Genomic DNA, 5806 nt, shown 5'->3' with positions numbered 1-5806 from the left:
TGAATTGAATTCAGAACCAACTCTTTTTAGTTCATGGGGATAATGACTGAATTCAAGAGCTCTCAACAACGAAAACATGTTATTGAAATATCCAATCCAAGAGATGGATGCAAATATAATACAAAAGGGACAAAGCACCTAGTGACAACCATTCCTCTGAAGTCATCTTTAAAAATCAAGTAGTTGCTTATTGAGTGTTTCAGTATTTGCACTAAACGATTTGAAAACTTCCTGGTAGACAGAGGAGATTAAAGCAAAGGGAAGTGTGTCAAAACAAAGAAGATACAAAGTTTAGTAAGTGAAAAGAGTTTAATGAAGCCTCAACAGTTTAAAGGAAGTTAAATGGAAACTTTTAATCCTAATTGCTTTTTATCTGACATGCTTTAAGGAGTCTTTTAAAACTGATAAGAACAATGAATAGGGAAAGAAAACCTGCTAAAATCTTTTTAGAATTTACATGATTCTTATTTTACTACAAGAAAGCATTATTGGGTACAAGGTGTGTCTGTGGATGTACATGAACAGTATATATATTTTCCGGATCATGTTGTGCTATGTACAGGTCTTTACAATTCTTCCTGAAGGTTAAAACAGTTCTTTAGAATTCAAAATGCATAATCATCTGTAAGTTGGCACTTGTTAGGCTCCTGTCAGCATTGATACTGACATGTTTTATTGCAGCCCAGTTCCAGCCAGTGTTTGCCAAATTGTTACAACAGAAGTCCAGCAATAGGTGGGGTAGAGTGCAGGAAAAACAGTGCCATGTTTCTCAATCGGAGACCCTGAAATGAGTGAAGTTACAGCCGTTGAATAAATGTCACTCAAAAGCAGTCTCTTGCTTTTTCTTACACAGCGGGCAACCTTCCTTTTGAATTCTCCATTTCTGTCTTCCCTCCATTCTTTTGCAGCATCAACATTAGCAGGTGAGTCTCCATTAGGATCTGGAAGCATAGAAATGACACTAATCATGATGGTTTCCACGGTGTGAATAGGCAGCCAGTGTTCCTCTGGCTTTTCATAGCCATATTTATCTTCCCCTGGCTCGTGAAGAATAGAAATGCATGCATCACCATTTTTATCAACATTTGGGTGCCAGATTTCTGTAACGAATTTCATTTTAGGAGGCCTAAGGGGATAATCTTTTGGGAAAGTGAGACGAGCCTGAAAAACATCGCCTTCATAAAATGTATCTGGAGGACCAATAATGACTTTCCGTCGATAGAGATCGTTGTCATTTATTCAACCTGCTGAAAAGCCTTCCACTGGATTTTTGTTGAGTTCTGCCAGCTGTCTTTGCAGTAGCAGTGCAGACTGCAGCTCCGTCATCCTCCCCGCCAAGGGCCCGGGCTGGTGCCGGGGCTTCCGAAGGACTGAGGACAGGCTCTGGGGCTGCTGGAGCTGGGTGTGCTGAGGAACCCAGGCCCACACGACAGGAGCGCCGAAGGCGACGGAGGCTGGGCTGGGGCAGCGCCTCGCTGCCCGTGGAGTCCGCTCGCTTCTGCTTTCTTCACAACGCCTCACGCCTGGAAGGGGAGGGTGCCCATGCCGCCGCGGAGCGCACAGGGCAGCATTTTTTTATTTTAAAGAATATTCTAGATGTTTTTGTGCAGATGAAAAAGTTCACATATTACATGGGTCTCTGCTCTCTTCGTTTATGTACTCAATTGTTCCCTCCCTGCTGTCAATTCTGCACAGAGGAGGCATGGATCATTGCTCTGCAGCTGCACTAAACGCTTCTATCTCCACGTCGCTGCACTAACGCTCCTATCTCCATGTCGCTCCATAGTTTGGTAGCCTGGAACCATGGTATGATTTCACTTTATAATGCCCCAAGAGCAGCTGGAAAGTTCTGAATTAAAGTCTTCAGACCTTTTTTGAGTGCCTACTCTTAAATCACCAGGAAGTGATTCTGCTGGTTCTGAGAAACATAAACGGTGCTGGGAGAGGAGTTTTCCTCTGAAGTGGCAGGAGGATGTTTTCTAGGAGTCAAGGGAACCAATCTCTCCTCTGCTTAGATTACTTTTGGTAGGTGTGGATCTCAGGCCCTGGGAATGGATGCTGTGCTCTCTTCTGACAGATGCTGCCATGGAAGAACCAAGAGCAGTAGAACGAGGAACACCTGATATCGTAGTTCAAAGGCTGTCAGGCAGAAGTATTCTCACTTACTCTTACTTATGGGAGAGTCAGTCTTTTGTTCTACTCAGGTCTTCAACTGATTGGGTAAAGCCCACCCAATTTGGGGAAAGGCAATCTGTTTTATTCAGTCTGAAGATGTAAATGTTAATCTCATCCCAAAACACACTCACAGAAACACCCAGAATAGTGTTTGAACAATTATCTGTACACCATGTGGCCCAGTCAAGTTGACACATAAAATTAACCATCACATCATAATATTAATATTAATACTGCTAACATGTTAATTACACCCACTGATTTTCTCATATTATCCTGTGTTAAACCAGCCTGGCATTCCTGGATAAACCTACCTCTATTGTGATATAGTGCTTATTTTAGAATTACTGGATTCAGTTTGCTAATACTGTATCTAGCATTTCTTTTTTTTGTGTGTGTGGGGGGGTGTTTACCTTTTTATTATTGAATTGAAAGAATTTTTTTTTTTACGTCTTTATTGGAGTATAATTGCTTTACAATGGTGTGTTAGTTTCTGCTTTATAACAAAGTGAATCAGTTATACATATACATATGTTCCCATATCTCTTCCCTCTTGGGTCTCCCTCCCTCCCACCCTCCCTATCCCATCCCTCTAGGTGGTCACAAAGCACCAAGCCGATCTCCCTGTGCTATGTGGCTGCTTCCCACTAGCTATCTATTTTACGTTTGGTAGTGTATATATGTCCATGCCACTCTCTCACTTTGTCACAGCTTACCCTTCCCCCTCCCCATATCCTTAAGTCCATTCTCTAGTAGGTCTGTGTCTTTATTCCTGTCTTACCCCTAGGTTCTTCATGACTTTTTTTTTTAAATTCGATATATATGTGTTAGCATACGGTATTTGTCTTTCTCTTTCTGACTTACTTCACTCTGTATGACAGACTCTAGGTCCATCCACCTCATTACAAATAGCTCAATTTCGTTTCTTTTTATGGCTGAGTAATATTCAATTGTATATATGTGCCACATCTTCTTTATCCATTCATCTGATGCTGGACACTTAGGTTGTTTCCATCTCCGGGCTGTTGTAAATAGAGCTGCAATGAACATTTTGGTACATGACTCTTTTTGAATTATGGTTTACTCAGGGTATATGACCAGTAGTGGGATTGCTGGGTCATATGATAGTTCTATTTGTAGTTTTTTAAGGAACCTCCATACTGTTCTCCATAGTGGCTGTACCAGTTCACATTCCCACCAGCAGTGCAAGAGTGTTCCCTTTTCTCCACACCCTCTCCAGCATTTATTGTTTCTAGATTTTTTGATGATAGCCATTCTGACTGGTGTGAGATGATATCTCATTGTAGTTTTGATTTGCATTTCTCTAATGATTAATGATGTTGAGCATGCTTTCACGTGTTTGTTGGCAATCTGTATATCTTCTTTGGAGAAATGTCTATTTAGGTCTTCTGCCCATTTTTGGATTGGGTTGTTTGTTTCTTTGTTATTGAGCTGCATGAGCTGCTTGTAAATTTTGGAGATTAATCCTTTGTCAGTTGCTTCATTTGCAAATACTATCTCCCATTCTGAGGGTTGTCTTTTGGTCTTGTTTATGGTTTCCTTTGCTGTGCAAAAGCTTTGCAGTTTCATTAGGTCCCATTTGTTTATTTTTGTTTTTATTTCCATTACTCTAGGAGGTGGGTCAAAAAGGACCTTGCTGTGATTTATGTCATAGAGTGTTCTGCCTATGTTTTTCTCTAAGAGTTTTATAGTTTCTGGCCTTACATTTAGGTCTTTAATCCATTTTGAGCTTACTTTTGTGTATGGTGTTAGGGAGTGATCTAATCTCATACTTCTACATGTACCTGTCCAGTTTTCCCAGCACCACTTATTGAAGAGGCTGTCCTTTCTCCACTGTACATTCCTGCCTCTTTTATCAAAGATAAGGTGACCATATGTGCATGGGCTTATCTCTGGGCTTTCTATCCTGTTCTGACCTATATTTCTGTTTTTGTGTCAGTACCATACTGTCTTGATTACTGTAGCTTTGTAGTATAGTCTGAAGTCAGGGAGCCTGATTCCTCTAGCTCCATTTTTCGTTCTCAAGATTGCTTTGGCTATTCAGGGTCTTTTGTGCTTCCATACAAATTGTGAAATTTTTTGTTCTAGTTCTGTGAAAAATGCCAGTGGTAGTTTGATAGGGATTGCATTGAATCTGTAGATTGCTTTGGGTAGTAGAGTCATTTTCACAATGTTGACTCTTCCAATCCAAGAACATGGTATATTAAGAAAATGGGAATAGGAACATGCATATCGATAATTACTTTAAATGTGAATGGATTAAATACTCCCACCAAAAGACACAGGCTGGCTGGCTGGATACAAAAACAAGACCCATATATATGCTGTCTACAAGAGAACCACTTCAGACCTAGAGACACATACAGACTGAAAATGAGGGGATGGAAAAAGATATTCCATGCAAATGGAAACAAAAAGAAAACTGGAGTAGCAATTCTCATATCAGACAAAATAGACTTTAAAATAAAGACTATTAGAAGAGACAAAGAAGGACACTACATAATGATCAAGGGATCAATCCAAGAAGAAGATATAACAATTCTAAATATTTATGCACCCAACATAGGAGCACCTCAATACATAAGGCAAATACTAAGAGCCATAAAAGGGGAAATCGACAATAACACATTCATAGTAGGGGACTTTAACATCCCACTTTCACCAATGGACAGATCATCCAAAATGAAAATAAATAAGGAAACACAAGCTTTAAATGATACGTTAAACAAGATGAACTTAATTGATACTTATAGGACATTCCATCCAAAAACAACAGAATACACATTTTTCTCAAGTACTCATGGAACATTCTCCAGGATAGATCATATCTTGGGTCACAAATCAAGCCTTGGTAAATTTAAGAAAATTGAAATTGTATCAAGTATCTTTTCTGACCACAACGCCATGAGACTAGATATCAATTACAGGAAAAGATCTGTAAAATATACAAACACATGGAGGCTAAACAATACACTACTTAATAACGAAGTGATCACTGAAGAAATCAAAGAGGAAATAAAAAAATACCTAGAAACAAATAACAATGGAGACACGATGACCCAAAACCTATGGGATGCAGCAAAAGCAGTTCTAAGAGGGAAGTTTATAGGAATACAATCCTACCTTAAGAAACAGGAAACATCTTGAATAAACAACCTAATCTTGCACCTAAAGCAATTAGAGAAAGAAGAACAAAAAAGCCCCAAAGTTAGCAGAAGGAAAGAAATCGTAAAGATCAGATCAGAAATAAATGAAAAAGAAATAAAGGAAATGATAACAAAGATCAACAAAACTAAAAGCTGGTTCCTTGAGAAGATAAACAAAATTGATAAACCATTAGCCAGACTCATCAAGAAAAAAAGGGAGAAGACTCAAATCAATAGAATTAGAAATGCAAAATGAGAAGTAACAACTGTCACTGCAGAAATACAAAAGATCATGAGAGATTACTACAAGCAACTTTATGTCAATAAAATGGACAACTTGGAAGAAATGGACAAATTCTTAGAAATGCACAACTTGCCAAGACTGAATCAGGAAGAAATAGAAAATATGAACAGACCAATCACAAGCACTGAAATTGAAACTGTGATTAAAAATCTTCCAACAA

The 5806-nt window shown here is 39.0% G+C and overlaps 1 pseudogene; it reads right to left on the bottom strand.

Annotated features, from left to right (window-relative positions):
• Window positions 1-672: 672 nt before the first annotated feature.
• LOC101334528 (ubiquitin-conjugating enzyme E2 G1 pseudogene) lies at window positions 673-1362 on the bottom strand (annotated as a pseudogene).
• Between the last annotated feature and the right edge of the window lie 4444 nt (window positions 1363-5806).

Source organism: Tursiops truncatus, chromosome 4 (assembly GCF_011762595.2).
Source record: "Tursiops truncatus isolate mTurTru1 chromosome 4, mTurTru1.mat.Y, whole genome shotgun sequence".
Lineage (NCBI taxonomy): Eukaryota > Metazoa > Chordata > Mammalia > Artiodactyla > Delphinidae > Tursiops > Tursiops truncatus.
This window is presented reverse-complemented; position numbering and strand designations above follow the sequence as displayed.